This window comes from Bos taurus, chromosome 5 (genome assembly GCF_002263795.3).
Source record: "Bos taurus isolate L1 Dominette 01449 registration number 42190680 breed Hereford chromosome 5, ARS-UCD2.0, whole genome shotgun sequence".
Classification (NCBI taxonomy): Eukaryota; Metazoa; Chordata; class Mammalia; order Artiodactyla; family Bovidae; genus Bos; species Bos taurus.
In genome coordinates, this window is record NC_037332.1 from 30,389,924 (window position 1) to 30,410,612 (window position 20,689).

Below are 20,689 nucleotides of genomic sequence, written 5' to 3' on the forward strand. Positions count from 1 at the left end.
TCCAGATGTTCAAGGTGGATTTAGAAAAGGCAGAGGAACCAGAGCTCAAGTTACCAACATCCGTTGGATCATCGAAAAAGCAAGAGTGCCAGAAAAACATCTACTTCTGCTTTATTGACTATGTCAAAGCCTTTGACTGTGTGGATCACAACAAACTGGGAAATTCTTAAAGAGATGGGAATACCAGACCACCTGATCTGCCTCTTGAGAAATCTGTATGCAGGCCAAGAAACAACAGTTAGAATTGGACATGGAATAACAGACTGGTTCCAAACCGGGAAAGGAGTACATCAAGGCTGTATATTGTCACTCTGCTTATTTAATCTATATGCAGAGTACATCATGAGAAATGCTGGGCTGGGTGAAGCACACGCTGAAATCAAGATTGCTGGGAGAAATATCAATAACCTCAGATATGCAGATGACACCACCCTTATGGCAGAAAGCGAAGAAAAACTAAAGAGTCTCTTGATGAAAGTGAAAGAGGAGAGTGAAAAAGTTGGCTTAAAGCTCAACATTCAGAAAATGAAGATCATGGCATCTGGTCCCATCACTTCATGGCAAACACATGGGCAAACAGTGGAAACCAGTGTCAGACTTTATTTCTGGGGGCTCCAAAATCACTGCAGATGGTGACTGCAGCCATGAAATTAAAAGATGCTTGCTCCTTGGAAGAAAAGTTATGACCAACCTAGACAGCATATTAAAAAGCAGAAACATTACTTTGCCAACAAAGGTCCGTCAAGTCAAAGCTCTGGTTTTTCCAGTAGTCATGTACAGATGTGAGAGCTGGACTATAAACAAAGTTGAGCACTGAAGAATTGATGCTTTTGAACTGTGGTGTTGGAGAAGACTCTTGAGAGTTCCTTGGACTGCAAGGAGATGCAACCAGTCCATCCTAAAGGAAATCAGTTCTGAATATTCATTGGAAGGACTTATGCTGAAGCTGAAACTCCAATACTTCGGCCATTTGATGCAAAGAACTGATTCATTTGAAAAGACCCTGATGCTGGGAAAGATTGAAGGCGGGAGGAGAAGGGAACAACAGAGGATGAGATGGTTGGATGGCATCACCGACTCAATGGACATGAGTTTGAGTAAACTCTGGGAGTTGGTGATGGACAGGGAGGTCTGGCGTGCTGCAGTCCATGGGGTCATAAGGAGTCGGTCACGACTGAGTGACTGAACAGAACACAAAATAAGGTAATACAGGAGGAACAATTAAACCAAAAGATATAATATAAAAAACAAACATCAAAATGGCAGAGAGAAACCTAGCTATATAAAAATTATACTAAATATGAATGGATTATGAAGGTAGAGGAATCAGAGATCAAATTGCCAACATCCCCTGGTTCATAGATAAATCAAGAGAATTCCAGAAAAGCATCTACTTCTCCTTCATTGACTACGTTAAAGCCTTCAATTGTGTGGATAACAACAAACTATGGAAAATTCTTCAAGAGACGGGAATACCAGATCACATTACCTGCCTTCTGAGAAATCTGTATGCAGGTCAAAAAAAAAACAGTTAGAACCGGACATGGAACAACAGACTGGTTCAAAATTGGGAAAGAGTACACCAAGGCTGTATATTGTCACTCTGCTTATTTAACTTCTACACAGAGTATATCATGTGAAATGCCGAGCTGGATGAAGCACAAGCTGGAATCAAGACTGCTGGAAAAATAGCAATAACCTCAGATATGCAGATGATACCACCCTATGGCAGAAAGCAAAGAGGAACTAAAGACCCTCTTGATGAAAGTGAAAGAGGAGAGTGAAAAAGTTGGCTTAAAACTCAACTTTCAAAAAAATAAGATCATAGCACCTGGTCCCATCACTTCATAGCAAATAGGTGGGGCAACAATGGAAACGGTAAGAGACTTTATTTTCTTCAACTCCAAAATCACTGCAGATGGTGACTGCAGCCATAAAATTAAAAGATGCTTGCTCCCTGGAAGAAAAGCTATGACTAACCTAGACAGCATATTAAAAAGCAGAGACATTACTTTACCGACAAAGGTCCATCTAGTCAAAGCTATGGTTTTCCCAGTAGTCATGTAGGGATGTTAAGAGCTGGACTATAAAGAATGCTGAGAGCCAAAGAATTGATGCTTTTGAATTGTGGAGTTGGAGAAGACTTCTTGAGAGTCCCTTGGACTGCAAGGAGATCAAACCAGTCCATCCTAAAAAAAATCAGTCCTGAATATTCGTTGGAAGGACTGATGCTGAAGTTCCAATACTTTGGCCACCTGATGCAAAGAGCCGACTCACTGGAAAAGACCCTGATGCTGGGAAAGATTGAGAGCTGGAGGAGAAGGGGACGACAGAGGATGAGATGGTTGAATGGCATCACCGACTCAATGGACATGAGTTTCTGCAAACTCTGGGAGATGGTGAAGGACAGGGCTCTTACACCACATACAAAAACCAACTCAAAATGGATTAAAGACCTAAACATAAGATCTAAAACTCCTGGAAGAAAACACAGAGGAAAAGCTTCATGATACTGACGTTGGCAGTGATTTCTTGAATACGACACCAAAAGCAGCCAAAAAAAGCAAAAATTGACAAACTGGACCATGTGAAAATTAAAAACTTCTGTACAGCAAAAATAATCAATGGAGTGAAAATATTAGCAAATCATATATCTGATAAGCGTTAAATAATCAAAATATATAAAGAATGCCTACAACTTAACACAGAAAAATAAATGACCCAAGTTAAAAATGGACAAACAACTTGAATAGACGTTTCTCAAAAGAAGATAAGCCAACAGTCAACAAACATATGAAAAGATGCTTGACATCACTCATAGCTAGAGAAACACAAATCAAAATCATAGTGAGATACCACCTCATATCGATTAGGATGGCTGCGAACAAAAACAACAACAGCAACAAAACAAAACACACACAGACACAAAACCAGAAAGTAAGTGTTGTTGAAGATGTAGAAAAATGAAGATGTTGAAACGCTTGTGCACTCTTGGTTGGAATATAAAATGGTGTGGCCACTGTGGAAAATACTATGAAGGTTTCTCAAAATTTAAAAATAGAACTACTATATCATCCAGCAATCCCACCTCTGGGTATATATCCAAAAGAAATTAAAGCAGGACATCAAAGAAGTATTTGCACATCCATGTTCACTGTAGCATTATTTATAATAGACAAGAGATGGAAACAACCCAAATGCCTATCAACAGATGACTGGGTAAACAAGATGTGGCATATATACACAATGGAATATTATTTGGCTTTTAAAAAGAAGGAAATCTTAATACATGCCACAAAATAAATGAACCCTGAGGATATTATGCGAAATGAAGTGTCAGTCATAAAAAAGAAAAATATTGTATGATTCCACTTACATAGGCTATCTAAAGTACTGAAATCCACACAAACAGAAAGGAGAATGGTAGTTAGCCAGAGACTAGAGGGAGAGGGAAATAGAATATTGTGATTTTATAGGTACAGGCTCACCCTGGAGAGATTGCAGGTTCAGTTCCAGATCACTGCAACAAAGTGAACATCACAGTAAAGCAAGTCACAGAAATTTTTTGGTTTCCCAGTGCATATACAGTTATGTTTACAGTGTAGTCTATTTAGTGTGCAATAGCATTATGTCTGTAATGTCTAGATGTCATTATGTCTAGACTTCCCTGTAGCTCAAATGGTAAAGAATCTGCCTGTGAGGCAGGAGACCAGGCTTCAATCCCTGGGTTGGGAAGTTCCTCTGGAGAAGGGAATGGCAATCCACTCCAGTATTCTTGCCTGGAGAATCCCATGGACAGAGAAGCCTGGCAGGCTACAGTCTGTGGGGTCGCAAAGAGTCAGACATAACTGAGTGACTAACACACAGCATTATGTCTAAAAAAATGTATGTTCTTTAGTTTAAAAATACATTATTGCTAAAAGAATGCTAACCATCATCTGACAATGCAGGGTTGCCACAAACCTTCAGTATGTTAAAAAAAAAAGTAATATCTGTGAAATACAATAAAGTGAAACACAATAAAGAAGAGTCTGCCTATAATTTCAACGCTTGTGTCTCAGGGAATAGGGAAGCCTGAGGAGAGGGAAGAGAGGTAGCGGAATGGTCAGTTGGTGGGTCAGTCAGAATCAATTAAATTTTCCTCACATTTGGGCATGGTTTGTGGCACTCTAAAACAATGACAGTAGTAACATCAAAAATCGCTGATTACAGATCACCATAACAAATATAGCAACAATAAAAACATTCAAAATACTGGGAGAATTACCAAAATGTGACACAGACGCACAAAGTGAGCAATGCTGGTAGAAAAATGGCACTGATAGATTTGCCTAACGTCTATCAGTGGGACACTAGTTTGATAAATTATGGTTTATTCACACAATGAGATACTACGCAAATATTTTTGAGGAAAGAGAACATCCTTTTATATACTGATATAAGATATACTGTTAAGTAAATGATGGGGAGAAGAATAATTTATACTATCATATATACATAAATATTGTGTATCTGAAAAGATAAACAAGAAAGTAGCCAACAGTGATGATCCACTGAAGAATGGAAATTGAAAAAATAGGAAACAAGGTTAAGAAAGACTTTTCAATCATCCTTTTTATATGTTTCAATCAACCTTTTATATATTTCTTGCACTGAAACATATAAGCATATTATCTCTTCAAAACAATTGTAATACTTTTTTAAAAAGACTAATTCCCAGCAAATTAAACCAAAGCTGAAAACTCTCAGTTTAACCTAAACAACGTTTATTTCAACTTAGAAATCCAACCAACAGGTTCAAGAAATGTGTCACTAAGAACCTACAAGCACTAACTCTCTAGACCTGCAGAATAACAACCCAAAATAAGAAAATGGGGAGTTCCAAATAAGAACATTTTTCCTGATTTAAAGAGTTTTGGTTATGAGAAAACAATCAAGAGTTCTTATTCCACAATGTATCATCAGTTTGCCAATAAATATTCTCATTAGCCTTATAAAGGAATATGAAAAAGCAGAGAGACCCAAAGTAATGCACTGATATACTCTAAAAAATAATTAGCAACAAAGGAGATGATGTCCTTAGGTCAAAAGCTGACATTCCCGTAAGTCTGTTTTCTCAACAAATGTCTTTATTCATTGGCACTAACTTTCCAATCCATGTATCATTCTAACCCCAAACTCCCATAATTATAAAGCTGATCACCACAAATTTTATTCTGGAAAATGTAATTTTCATTTAGAAGAACCAATAAATTCCTCTTTTTAAATGTAAACATTGAATTGGAACAACACAGAATTGGAACAAAATAATATTTCTGGAAATTTAGAATACATTCTAAGTGGAAAATCAGAAACCACATGATATCACAACTCCTCTTACTACTATTAAAAGGCACAAGATCCTCCAAATTGCCAAACATTAGTCATCAGTGGCAGCTGTAGTGTGGGAGTAGAGGGGGCTCATGGGAGCAGAGAGGCAATACACACATGTTTGTCTCTTCCTATTTCACTGCTAGCTGGGTGGTTAGAGTCGTCTGTAGCTTCCTCCTCCTCACGCAGGTGGCTGTAACCCAGGCCTAATCAAGCCAAATCATCCTCAGCTGTATAAATTCTTCAATAATGGTTTTAAACAATACCGATCATTTAATCCTCATCCCCTCCACACACATATAAACTCCATTCCTTCCATCTCCCCAAAGCACAGATGCACAAGCAACACAAGGGAATGGAGGCAGCTGTGAGGCAAAAACAAAATACAGCAATTAAGAGCTTTATTCACTGATTCTACTCTATAAAGGGAAATCCCATGCACATAGAAAAAGTGATTTCTAAATACACCTGCTAACTTAAAAAACTAATCAATTAATAAGTACTTAAGATAACTTACTATGTGCCAAGAAGGGTAGTACTAAAGAATGTGCTAACCATTGGACAACTGCACTCAGCTCCCATGCTAGAAAGGTCATGCTTAAAATCTTGCATGTGAGGCTTCAGCATTATGCGAACCAAGAACTTTCAGATGTCCAACCTGCATTTAGAAAAGGAAGAGGAACCAGAGATCAAATTGCCAACATTCGCTGGATCATAAGAGAAAGCCAGGAAATTCCAGAAAAACATCTGCCTCTGTTTCATTGACTAGGCCAAAGCCTTTGACTGTGTGGATCATAATAAACTGTGGGAAGCTCTTAAAGAGATGGGAATACCAGAACATCATGCCTGTCTCCTGAGAAACTTGTATGTGGGTCAAGAAGCAACAGTTTGAACCCTGTATGGGAATAACTGATTAGTTCAAGATTTGTTTGTTTAACCTATACGCTGAGCATATCATGAGAAATGCTGGGCTTGGTTGAGTTCCAAGCTGGAATTAACATAGGTGGGAGAAACATCAACAACCTCAGATATGCAGATGATACCACTCTAGTGGCAGAAAGTGAAGAGGAACTAAAGAGCCTCTTGATGAGGCTGAAGGAGGAGAGTGAAAGAGCTGGCTTAAAACTAAATATTAAAAAAACTAAGATCATGGCAACTGGCTCCATTACTTCATGGCAAATAGAAGGGGAAAAGATGGAAGTAGTGACAGATTTTCTCTTCTTGGGCTCTAAAATCATTGGGATGGTGACTGCAGCCATGAAATCATATGGGGTTTGCTTCTTGGCAGGAAAGCTATGACAAACCTAGACACTGTGCTGAAAAGCAGAGACGTTACTCTGCCGCCAAAGGTCCATATAGTCAAGGCTATAGTCTTCCCAGTGGTCACGTACAGTTGTGAGAGCTGGACCATAAAGAAGGCAGATGGCCAAAGAATTGATGCCTTTAAAATGTGGTGCTGGAGAAGACTCCTGAGAGTCTCTTAAACAGGAAGGAGATCAAACCAGTCAGTCTTAGGGAAATCAAACCCAAATACTTTTTGGAAGGACTGATGCTGAGGCTTAAACGCCAGTATTTTGCTCATCTGATGCGAACAGCTGACTCATCGGAAAAGTCCCTGATGCTGGGAAAGATTGAGGGCAGAAAGAGAAGGAGTCAGAGGATGAGACGGCTGGATGGCATCACTGATACAATGGACATGAACTTGGGCAAATTTCGGGAGATGGTAAGGGATAGGGAGACCTGGTGTGCTGCAGTTCATGGGGTCTCAAAGAGTCAGAGACAGCTGGGTGATTGAACAACAACTATGTGCCAATACTTGACACACACCAAAAAACCTTTATCCATCCTCAATGGATAAACCTTGAGGATGTAATGCTTAGTGAAATAAACCAGTCACAAAAAGACAAATACTGTATGATTCTAATTATATGAGGTATTATATAAGAATATATTCTACTTACATGAGAATCTACTTATATGATTCTACTTACAGAGTAGTCAAATTCATAGAGACAAAGTTGCCAGGGGCTGTAGGGGAGAAGACAGGAATTAATGTTTAATGGGTACAGAGTCTCAATTTGGGGAGATGAAAAAGTTTTGGAGATGAATGGTGGTGATAGTTGCACAATAACGTGAATGTACTTACCATCACTGAACTGCACACTTTAAATTGATTAAAGTGGTCAATTTTATGTGTATTTTATCGTGATTTTTTAAAATTTTAATGTAATAAGAAAAAAATTATGAAAGAAAAATTGATTTCTTGACCCAGCAAAAAAATCCCTAAGAGAAGAAGAAAAAGGAAAAAAAGCACAAATATCAGTATCAGGAATTTAAAAAAGAAAACTATAGATCTTACAGACATTAAAATATAAGACAAAAATACAAATAACCTTATGCCAATACATTTGAAAACTTAGGTAACAAATCTCTTAAAAACACAAATCATTCTGGCTTACTTCACTCTGTATAATAGGCTCCAGTTTCATCCACCTCATTAGAACTGATTCAAATGTATTCTTTTTAATGGCTGAGTAATACTTCATTGTGTATATGTACCACAGCTTGCTTATCCATTCATCTGCTGATGGACATCTAGGTTGCTTCCATGTCCTGGCTATTATAAACAGTGCTGCGATGAACATTGGGGTACACGTGTCTCTTTCCCTTCTGGTTTCCTCAGTGTGTATGCCCAGCAGTGGGATTGCTGGATCATAAGGAAGTTCTATTTCCAGTTTTTTAAGGAATCTTCACACTGTTCTCCATAGTGGCTGTACTAGTTTGCATTCCCACCAACAGTGTAAGAGGGTTCCCTTTTCTCCACATCCTCTCCAGCACTTATTACTTGTAGACTTTTGGATCGCAGACATTCTGACTGGTACCTCATAGTGGTTTTGAAATGGTACCTCATAGTGGTTTTGATTTGCATTTCTCTGATAATGAGTGATGTTGAGCATCTTTTCATGTGTTTGTTAGCCATCTGTATATCTTCTTTGGAGAAATGTCTATTTAGTTCTTTGGCCCATTTTTTGATTGGGTCATTTATTTTTCTGGAACTGAGCTGTAGGAGTTGCTTGTATATTTTTGAGATTAGTTGTTTGTCAGTTGCTTCATTTGCTATTATTTTCTCCCATTCTGAAGGCTGTCTTTTCACCTTGCTTATAGTTTCCTTTGTTGTGCAGAAGCTTTTAAGTTTAATTAGGTCCCACCCATTGTTTATTTTTGCTTTTATTTCCAATATTCTGGGAGGTGGGTCATAGAGGATCCTGCTGTGATGTATGTCAGAGAGTGTTTTGCCTATGTTCTCCTCTAGGAGTTTTATAGTTTCTGGTCTTACGTTTAGATCTTTAATCCATTTTGAGTTTATTTTTGTGTATGGTGTTAGAAAGTGGTCTGGTTTCATTCTTTTACAAGTGGTTGACCAGTTTTCCCAGCACCACTTGTTAAAGAGATTGTCTTTAATCCATTGTATATTCTTGCCTCCTTTGTCAAAGATAAGGTGTCCATATGTGTGTGGATTTATCTCTGGGCTTTCTATTTTGTTCCATTGATCTATATTTCTGTCTTTGTGCCAGTACCATACTGTCTTGATGACTGTGGCTTTGTAATAGAGCCTGAAGTCAGGCAGGTTGATTCCTCCAGTTCCATTCTTCTTTCTCAAGATAGCTTTGGCTATTCGAGGTTTTTTGTATTTCCATACAAATTGTGAAATTATTTGTTCTAGCTCTGTGAAGAATACCGTTGGTAGCTTGATAGGGATTGCATTGAATCTATAAATTGCTTTGGGTAGTATAATCATTTTCACTATATTGATTCTTCCAATCCATGAACATGGTATATTTCTCCATCTGTTAGTGTCCTCTTTGATTTCTTTCACCAGTGTTTTATAGTTTTCTATATATAGGTCTTTAGTTTCTTTAGGTAGATATATTCCTAAGTATTTTATTCTTTTCATTGCAATGGTGAATGGAATTGTTTCCTTAATTTCTCTTTCTGTTTTCTCATTATTAGTGTATAGGAATGCAAGGGATTTCTGTGTCCTGATTTTATATCCTGCAACTTTACTATAATCATTGATTAGTTCTAGTAATTTTCTGGTGGAGTCTTTAGGGTTTTCTATGTAGAGGATCATGTCATACATATGGAATTTAGAAAGATGGTAACAATAACCCTGTATATGAGACAGCAAAAGAGACACTGATGTATAGAACAGTCTTTTGGACTCTGTGGGAGAGCGAGAGGGTGAGATGATTTGGGAGAATGGCATTGAAATATGTATAATATCATATATGAAACAAGTCACCAGTCCAGGTTCAATGCTCGATACTGGATGCATGGGGCTGGTGCACTGGGACAACCCAGAGGGATGGTATGGGGAAGGAGGAGGGAGGAGTGTTCAGGATGGGGAACATGTGTATGCCTATGGCGGATTCATTTTGATATATGGCAGAACCAATAAAATATTGTAAAGTTTAAAAATAAAATAAAATTTAAAAAAAAAACACAAATCACCAAATACACGTAAAAAATAGAAAATACAAATAGTCTTACATTGCTAAAAGTAACTAAGGTTATAATTTTAAATTTTCTCATAATGAAAAGGATCTCATCTCTGATCTGTTGCTGATAGGAATACACAATTGGTATAACTTCTCTGGAATATAGTCATTATTTCATAAAGTAGAATATTTATCAATGTTATTACCCAGAAATTACTTTCCTAAGTATCAAGGGAAATTCTTGCTCATGGTACACCAGAAAACATGTAGAATTCGTAACAGTAAGAAATGGAAACAACCCAAATGTCATCAACAGGAAATTAATAAGTTGTGATATATCCACTAAATGAAGTATTATATGGTAGAGAAAATGAGTCAACTACAACTGTATGCAACAATACAGATGAGTCTCAGCAATATAATGTTAAGCATTAAAAAAAAAAAGAAACTGATCCTCAGATTGCATGATATTCTTTTTTTTAAAAATACACTAGGCAATATATTATTTAGACACACATATACACCTGATAAAACTATTTTTTGAAAAGGCTATGGAAAGATTACCAAAAAAAATTTAGAATAGTATTTACTTTGAAAGGCAAGAGGACATTAGAGAGGAGAACATGTAAGACTGTCAATATTCAGTACTAAACTCTGGTTAAATGGTGGGTTCATGAATATTCTATAAAATATTTTTAAAAACCAAATACACAAACAAAATGATAAAAATAAATACATAGGAAAGTTTTCCTTTAAAGGGCCATTGGGGAGTATGGAATAACTGATTCTCACATATTGCTAGTGGGGCTATAAAAATCTATTTAGTAAAATCTACTAAAGCTGCATTATATGCATACCCTATAACCAGATATCCCAATCCTAAGTGTATACTCAACAAAATGCATGTCTATGTATACCAGAGACAGGTATGAGAATGTTTACAGCAATAGTATTTATAAGATTAAACTAGAAATAAACCTAAACACTTACCAATGACAGAATGGAGAAACTGTGGTGTATTCACAGAGTAGAATACGATAGACCGCAGTGAAAAAGAACAAGCTACTGACACAACACAGATCAATTTCAAAACCAGGGCTAAGTGAACAATGTCAGATGCAAAGGAGTATATGTTGTATAATTCCAACCATATGAAGTTCACAAATAAGTCAAACCAATAGATAGTGATGGAGGTCAGAATAGTGGTGGGAAAGAAACTGGGTCGGGGTACTGGGGGGCTCCTAGGATCCTGGTACTATTCTCTATATATTATCGTGATCTGAGTGTGACATAGGTGTGTTCACTGTGCAAAAATTTATCAGTTGCACCCTTAAGGATTCTGCATTTTATCTCATGTATATTATACCTCAAACTTATTTTAGAAAAAAAGAAAAGAAAGACACCTTTTTACCTCTTAAGAGAGCTATTTAACTGATACTCTCCTATCCCTCTACCAGGCACAAACCAATACCCTTGGCTGAACACTGACAGCTCACAGGCAACACCGACACTGGGGCATTTCTGCTCCCACTAAACTACACTGAGTCTGATGTATCTGTTCTCAAACCTACTTAACGCCAGTTGTGTCTATAATTACAAGCACATGATTGTAAAGAAATACTAAATATATTAATAAACTACGAATGTAAGAAAAGTTGCTCTTTCTTTGAGAACTAAGCTAAAGTCCCATATGTTATTAAATCATTTGAAAATCTGTCCTGAACTTAAGTGTGGGTGAGACACATAAATAAAATTGAGGAAAAATCAGAAATCTAGGAGGAATCTATACTCATTGCTTCAAGTCTTCAAGAGTTCTCACTCCACTTAGAAAACCTGTAACTGGAAGTTGTAAGCAATGCATCACGGGGTGCAATTAATGACAAATACATGAAAAACTCTCAGCAGCAGACTCATACATAATATATCAAAAGGTTGACTAATAAATATACACTTATTTGTTTTAAGCTAAAATAAAATGCTTGTGATACATATGTGTCATTTTTATTTCTTGCTTTAACCAACCTTTTCAATTAACAGTAAACTATATAAGATTGGATGGTATTCGATAATACCTTTATCTCTAATCAAAGAAAGCTTGCTCTAATTACTTTTTGCAAACTAATATTCAGTTCAGTTCAGTTGCTCAGTCGTGTCTGACTCTTTGCGACCCCATGAACCACAGCACGCCAGGCCTCCCTGTCCATCACCAACTCCCAGAGTCCACCCAAACCCATGTCCATTGAGTCGGTGATGCCATCCAACCATCTCATCCCCTGTTGTCCCCTTCTCCTCCTGCCCTCAATCTTTCCCCAGCATCAGGGTCTTTTCAAATGAGTCAGCGCTTTGCATCAGGTGGGCCAAAGTATTGGAGTTCCAGCTTCAACATCAGTCCTTCAAATGAACACCCAGGACTGATCTCCTTTAGGATGGATTGGTTGGATCTCCTTGCTGTCCAACGGACTCTCAAGAGTCTTCTCCAACACCACAGTTCAAAAGCATCAATTCTTTAGCACTCAGCTTTCTTCACAGTCCAACTCTCACATCCATACATGACCACTGGAAAAACCATAGCCTTGACTAGACAGACCTTTGTTGGCAAAGTAATATCTCTGCTTTTTAATATGCTGTCTAGGTTGGTCATAACTTTCCTTCCAAGGAGTAAGCATCTTTTAATTTCATGGCTGCAGTCACCATCTGCAGTGATTTTGGAGCCCAAAAAAATAAAGTTAGCCACTGTTTCCACTGTTTCCCCATCTATTTCCCATGTAGTGATGGGACCAGATGCCATGATCTTCGTTTTCTGAATGCTGAACTTTAAGCCAACTTTTTCACTCTCCTCTTTCACTTTCATCAAGAGACTCTTTAGTTCTTCTTCACTTTCTGCCATAAGGGTGGTGTCATCTGCCTATCTGAGGTTATTGATATTTCTCCCGGCAATCTTGATTTCAGCTTGTGCTTCTTCCAGCCCAGCGTTTCTCATGATGTACTCTGCATAGAAGTGAAATAAGCAGGGTGACAATATACAGCCTTGACGTACTCCTTTTCCTATTTGGAACCAGCCTGTTGTTCCATGTCCAGTTCTAACTGTTGCTTCCTGACCTGCATATAGGTTTCTCAAGAGGCAGGTCAGGTGGTCTGGTATTCCCATCTCTTTCAAAATTTTCCACAGTTTATTGTGATCCACACAGTCAAAGGCTTTGGCACAGTCAATAAAGCAGAAATAGATGTTTTTCTGGAACTCTCTTGCTTTTTCAATGATTCAGTGGGTGTTGGCAATTTGATCTCTGGTTCCTCTGCCTTTTCTAAAAGCAGCTTGAATATCTGGAAACTAATATTATCTACTAGAAAAAACTAAAACTTTAACTGTAAAAAAATTTACTTATTACAATGACAAATGAGAAATCAAATTCACCAAAGCTGAGATGCTATATTTAGAAGAATATGCCCCCCAAAAAGAATATGCCTCTGGTGCCATACTGGCTATTATTGTTAACAAAAGGGCAGCACAGTTAGCCTATCCCAGCATAGTCTGGTTACTGCAATGAAGGTTTCAAAGAAGACAGATGTTGAGAGGACTACCTGGGGCTCGAGAACCAAGGTCTGAATATCACTGAACTGGAAAAACCATGGTGTGAGTGCTGTTGATCTGAAAAAGAGGAAACATGCTTTTGCTAATGTATTTGCCTTGAGAGTTAAACTTTCTCTAAAACAAAGTATTCAATATTTCTTTCTGGAATCTTATACAAACGAGGGATTTGTGAAATAACAATATTCATGTTATACATCAGCATCTAGTTAGATTAAATTTAGGCATAATGGCTTCTTACTAGAATTCTTTAAAAGCATTGATCAAAAGCATTAGAGAGCCCTCAGTGATAGTACTTTAAAGCTTCTCATTTCATTCATTATTCAACTAATACCACTGAATGCCTGTTACATTCTAAGCCTTGTGGGAGTTTAACTGGGAGGGTGCTGTTTCAGATTCAGGGGGAAATTATGGTATACCAGAATGCAAGGGTTTAATGAGAGAGTAGGTGGTGGAAAAGTGGCAGGCAAACCCTTTACCAATTCAACCAAGAAGTCTGACAATAAAGGAATGAAAGAAACAGAGTACCAGCCAGAGTTTTAGCAAGGCCAAGCAAAAGGGGGTTTCCCCTCAAAAGTTTATCCCTTAAAAAGGAAGGTTCTTTGAAAGAAGAGGAGAGAACCCTCATACATTGTTGATAGGAATGTAAACTGGTGTAACTGTTATGGAGAACAGTATGGTGGTTCCTTAAAAAACTAAAAATTGAGCTACTACATGATGCTGCAATCCCACTCCTGGTCATATACCCAGAGAAAACCATAAATCAAAGATGCACACACCCCAATGTTCACTGCAGCACCATATGCAACAGCTAGGACATAGAAGCAACTTAAATGTCCACTGACAGAGGAATGGATAAAGCAGATGTGGTACACATACACAGTGGAATATTACTCAGCCATAAAAAAAGAATGAAATAATGTCACCTGCAGCAACACCGATGAATATGGAGATTGTTATACAGAATGAAGTCAGAGAAAAACAATCATCATATGATATTGCATAGAATCTAAAAAAGATGGTACAAACGAAGCTATTTACAAAACAGAAACAGAGTCACAAATGTAGAGAACAAACGTGTGATTACCGGGGGCGGGAGGCGAAGAATGGAGAGGGATGAATTGGGAGACTGGAATCAACATATACACACTACCATATATAAAAGAGATAAGGATTTACTACCGCACGTGGAACTCTTCTCAATGCTCTATAATGAGATATATAAGAAAAGAATTTTTTACAAGAGTTGATAATATGTATATGCTTAAAAAAAGAAGGAAAATTCAAACATACAACAAAGAGAGTAATACTTAAAGGAAAGGTAATATCAAAGATAATACTAACCTTATTTTCAGATACAATTAATCTTCCTTTGATGCACAATATGTGCTAGGATAAGTACTAAGCAATTTCATACACATTATTTTATTTAATCCTCACAACAACCTTGTGAAACAAAAGAAACATACTAAACAAAAAAGATAAGAACATATACACCTCTGTACAGAGATGGAAGAGGGAAGATGAAGGAGGTCATACCAAATGACTCCAACTGTTTCCATAATGGAAACTAGAGGAGAGAAGGCAGGAAGGCTTGAAGGTCTAAGAGCAAGAGATAAGAAAACTAATACTTACTGCCTACCATGCACTATTACAGCATTTATATACAAATTTCATGTAATCCTCTTTAGTATTTATTAGTTATTTAGCTGAAGAACTTAAAAGTGTGAGAATTCCCGAAGAACTAACAGCTGGTAAATGCTAGGGTGATGATTCAAACCCAGGTCTATGAGACCACAAACCTATCTTTCTACTATACTACAGCACACTGCTGCATCAACATCAAGAAAGTGAAAGAGAATAAACATGAGAGGAATAAAAAGGTCATGAAACAGCAAAGGTTCAGTTACAAACAACGTGAATATGGAGTAGATAATGCCATTGCTATGTCCTCTCACCAAGGTTCAACTGCCCAACTAAAAAGTATTTAACATTGGGAAGTTACTAAAGTTGCAATAATATATACTTTTAAGAATAAAATTGGCCAAGAGACTTCCACTTTCCTTCAAATTACTACTATTGCTCTTTACTAACTGAATATCTACAAAATATTAGGCACTGGTAGTCTCAATGAATTTGCTACCTAACCATTCGAAGCTACAGTTTAAGTACTGGTCATTGGTCCAAAATTCAACACTAACCTGAACAAGTGTTCCAGCGTCGATCAAAATACCAGAAAATATTCATCTAAGAATAGCTTAGTGTTCTTTAACATTGAAGACTGACTTTATTTACAAGTAATGAGAGTTAAGTCCCCAAGACTAACAGACATAGGACTGTCATAAAAAAGTGAGAATACAGATCCATGTACTATGTCCTTTTATGACAAAGTGTGAGAGACCTCTTAAGATCACTTGGTATCTATGGTCAATGGAAAACTGTGTGTGTGCTTAGTTGCTCAGTCATGTCTGATTCTTTGAGACCCTTTGGACTGTAGCCCACCAGGCTCCCTTATCCATTTCAGGCAAAAATACTGCAGTAGGTTGCTATTTCCTCCTCCTGGGATCTTTCGGACCCAGGGATCCAACCTGCGTCTCCTATGCCTCCTGCATTTCAGGCAGACTCTATCCACTGAGCCATCAGGGAAGTCCATATTTATTTTGTCCTTTTATGACAAATTATAAGAGACTTTGAGATGGACCAAGAAGATCACTTGGTATCTTCAATGGAAACTAGGCACTGTGTAACATGCACCTTTCCTAGTTACCTGATTCTACAAGGTTTGCATTCTTCATGGCCTCTGAGCTGTTTTACAACTGTTAAGCTGTACTTAAATGACAGCAATACAAAGGATTCATGTCCATACACTTACAAACAAATTCCGTCCAGTGAGGGAGGAATCATTCCCCCCATCCCTATGCATAGCCAGTTTTGCATAGATCTGTAAATTCATTTTAGCATACCTGATCCTATACACATGCAGTACTTTGAATTCTCCTTTATCTTTCTGCTTTTCCCATTAATTAATGAATTAAATAACATATTTTACATGTGTTCATTTTACATCCATATAAAAATCAAGATTTTGTCTAACTATTCTTTAACAATGAATTTTATATAACACATATTATATACCATGGAAAATGAAAATTTTAATGCAAAAGTTCTAGGGAAAGAAACATCATTTTACATTAATATACTTAAGGAAGGCCAGACAAAACTTAGGCCCTACCCAATTCTGAAATTTTAAGACTTTAAGAAGCACAGTCATTGTTCTAAGAAGCACAGTCATTGTTGAAATTGATCGTTCTTAAGAGTCTGTAATTCACAAAAGAATTCCTTAAAAATAATATTTCCAGCTGCTTTTTTCTCCTAATGCATAGTGTAAACAAAGGACTGTCTCAGGAATAGAGTTTCATCATTTCAGACACACTTAGAATGTTTTGTATGAACTACTTTTGTTAATTACAGTCACTAAAAAAAGATAGTTACTCAATCTGTAATAACCTCTATGGGAAAAGAATCTGAAGAAGAATAGACATATGTATACGTATGACCGAATCATTTTGCTGTATACCTAAAACCAACACAACATTGAAAACCAACTATATTCTAATATAAAATAAAAACTAAATTAAAAAATACAATAAATAAATTTATATTCATTTTTTAAAAAAATGGTACATCTTCATATTAAGGTAAAAACCTACATGTGACAATTGCTTTCCTGATCCAAAAGATTTTTTTTGGCCAGTCAACAACTGTACAATCATAAAAATATTAAATATACTTGTTGTTTCAAAATAATAGTTGTCTTCTATTGGTGTATGTCACAAGAAAAATTAAATATTTTTAACTAACTTGATTCAAATAAACAACCTAAAGAAGCCAAAGCCAGAAATCAATACACAAACCAAACATTAAATCAACAACGTATTTTAAATTCATAATACAGGCGGAAAAGGCATATCTAATTCTCAGATCTTCTGGCTTTCTAAGTCCCAAATTTAAAATAGCTCTAAAACCAGTGTAGTCTCTATGGAATTACTGGTTTCACAAAGCAGCTTTTATCCTCACTCAGGATCAAACTAATCCCCTGACACTCTCAGGAAAGAAAGAGTAAAATCAAGTTGTACCAAAAATCTTTATACTCAGCATTCATTCAGATCTTCAAAACCACTTTCATGGCTTATAACACGCAAGAAAAATATTACTCTAGCAAGTAATTATTTTGTACAAAAATGAATAATTTAAATTGGAAATAATTTGCTACCCATGTCATTCATAAATCCATGCTACTATAATTCTTAATATGAATGTATAATACATGCAGCATATCATGCATTAAATATTCTAAAAGATAAGTTCTCTAGCTGAAATTAGTTAAATACTAGCCAATTTAAAAGCAAGAAAAGATAACTCTTCCTCTCCCCCTCCATCTTGACTCCCTCTAAACCAGCAGGAATCTTTCAGGTGCTGCTGCCACTGCTAAGTCACTTCAGTCGTGTCCAACTCTGTGCGACCCCATAGATGGCAGCCCACCAGGCTCCCCGTCCCTGGGATTCTCCAGGCAAGATCACTGGAGTAGGTTGCCATTTTCTTCTCCAATGCATGAAAGTGGAAAGTGAAATGTGTGTCAATTAGAAGAAAAGAGAATGGGGATAAACAAAACTGGAAAAGGTACAGAATGCTATGACCCAAAACAGATGTTACTCTTCCAAGCTGCAACTGAAGTTAAACTACAGTGAGAAGTCTTCACCATTTTCAGTAGTTCAAAATAAGGTACATACTGTCCTCCTCTTTGGGAATGTAACTCATTCCAAAACTTTCTCTTCCAACTCCTCCATACAGCATGTGCTTGTAGAATTCTATTAAAGCTTTGTAAAGGTATTTTTTAAATACCAAGTAAAAAAAAAAAATGACTGAATTATTTAAAATAAAAGTTAACAGGCTTTTCTCTCTACCCTCAATTCAACAATGTATAGATCAGGAGACCAAGGGGGAAAAAAACAAACCAGGTAAGTCATTAAATACAGTCATTTCTTCTTTCCCTAGTGGGAGGAGCAATATGGTAGGCAGCTATTTATTTAACAACTTTCTATCCACTAAGCCATCTTCCTTTTTTCACATCATCAGAGAATTAGGGTAAATTCCCTCAAGATGCACAAATCCAGAGAGAAAAGTAAACAAAGAATCAACACTGGAAAAAAAAAAAAAGAAAACAAATAGAACACAAAGATGCAATATTCACATTGCCTGCTGCTGCTGCTGCTAAGTCACTTCAGTTGTGTCCGACTCTGTGTGACCCCATAGACAGTAGCCCACCAGGCTCCCCCGTCCCTGGGATTCTCCAGGCAAGGACACTGGAGTGGGTTGTCATTTCCTTCTCCAATGCATGAGAGTGAAAAGTGAAAATGAAGTCGCTCAGTCTTGTCCAACTCTTAGCGACCCCATGGACTGCAGCCCACCAGGCTCCTCCATCCATGGGATTTTCAGGCAAGAGTACTGGAGTGGAGTGCCATTGCCTTCTCCGTCACATTGCCTACTGGACCATAAACAATAAAGCAAAATATATTTACTACTACCTTCTTATAATCTAGAGAGAAAAAAATAACACAATAACCTCTACAAATATATATCATAAAATATCCCAAATTTTCCAAATATTTTATCTCCAGAGCCAGATCACTATAGTAAGGTTTACAAGTAAAGTCTCCTCAGATGGGTTCGGACAGTAGAGTGTTTCGAGAGACTATTCCCTGATGCTATTCAAAGTTTCTTACAACCCGCTTTACCACCTGCTCTAGAGTCCTCAAATTTAAAATTCTATCACCTGCCCCCTTTTCAAAATCTCCCTTAAAGATATCCCTGCAGGCATTAAGAAACCAGCAGGAATCTTTCAGGTGCTGCTGCTAAGCTAAGTCACTTCAGTTGTGTCCGACTCTATGCAACCCCATAGACGGCAGCCCACCAGGCTTCCCTGTCCCTGGGATTCTCCAGGCAAGAACACTGGAGTGGGTTGCCATTTCCTTCTCCAATGCATGAAAGTGAAGTCACTCAGTCATGTCCGACTCTTAGTGACCCCATGGACTGTAGCCCACCAGGCTCCTCCATCCATGGGATTTTCCAGGCAAGAGTACTGCAGTGGGGTGTCATTGCCTTCTCCGACCATTATACCTATTCTCATACAAAAGAGAGCACAGGCCCTATCTCTACTGAAGCAGAGAGGGTTTGTAATGGTGAAGTCTTCTTCCGTAGCTCTTGACAAATCCATTCTTGAACATTAAACCATGTGAGGTACTCTCCTACCTCCACCATCTCCACGAACAGGGAAGAGAAAGCCTGCTCCAATGAAGCATGACCCACTATTTGCTAGCTTCCAAAAATTTTTCATAGTGTACGGGTGGGGCATTTTGCATTTTAAAACAGCTCTGCAAATTCTCTAATCTTACTCCTATCAAAAAAAGATAGGAGTCTGGGACTTTCCTGGTAGTCCAGTGGTTAGAACTCCACGCTTCTACTCCTAGAGGCCTAGGTTTAATCCCTGGTCAGGGAACTGAGATCCCAAAAGCCACGTGGCATGGCTAAAAAAAAAGTGTACTTTAATTCTCCTCCCCATGAAGAGAACAAAGCCGAAGTGACACTGAACAACCTTGGAAGTTAGGTCATAAAAGGTGTGGCACCTCCCAGTTCAGGCAAGCTTGGGGTCCTGAATTACCATGTAAGGTATCCAGTCACCCTAAATCCCTGATGCTAGAGAGTCTATGGACTGAAACCTCAGAGTGCCAGCTGTTTGAGTCTTCCCAAGTCCAGCCACCAGACTTGTAAATGAGGAATCCTTGGAGACCCCAGGCTCAGCTACTATCTGCCTCTAACTGTGTAAGAGACTCTGGTAAGGAATGCTTTTAAGATCTGATTCCAGACCCAGCTATCATTTGATAGCATCCTCATGAAAAACCATGAGAAAGAACTGCCTGCCTGAGTCCAAACATCAAAAAACTGTGGAAGAAAAAGTGAGTGGTATTTTCCATCACTTAATTTTGGCAAAGTGTGTTATACAGCAATAGATAGCCAAAACAGATTTTGGTATAGGGAGTGGGTTATGGCTCAGAGGGTAAAAGCGTCTGCCTACAATGCGGGAGACCTGGGTTCGATCCCTGGGTTGGGAAGATCCCCTGAAGAAGGCAATGGCAACCCACTCTAGTACTCTTGCCTGGAAAATCCTATGGACTGA

At 37.7% G+C, this 20,689-nt stretch overlaps 1 protein-coding gene across 6 annotated transcripts in view; it reads right to left on the minus strand.

Moving 5' to 3' along the window:
* SPATS2 (spermatogenesis associated serine rich 2) overlaps nucleotides 1-20,689 on the minus strand; it is a 152,999-nt gene that overhangs the window by 85,918 nt on the left and 46,392 nt on the right. The window contains exons 2-5 of one of the 6 annotated variants that reach the window (XM_059886752.1): nucleotides 13,449-13,515; nucleotides 7,517-7,653; nucleotides 7,332-7,398; nucleotides 5,888-6,028 (exon numbers count right to left, since the gene is read on the minus strand). The exons of 2 other annotated variants lie outside the window; for them this stretch is intronic. The gene's annotated coding sequence lies outside the window, so the exon portion shown is untranslated. Of the gene's footprint in view, nucleotides 1-5,887; nucleotides 7,399-7,516; nucleotides 7,654-13,448; nucleotides 13,516-20,689 lie in introns of all 6 variants that reach the window. 3 more of the 6 variants (XM_059886753.1, XM_059886754.1, XM_024992228.2) reach the window with 3 other exon arrangements.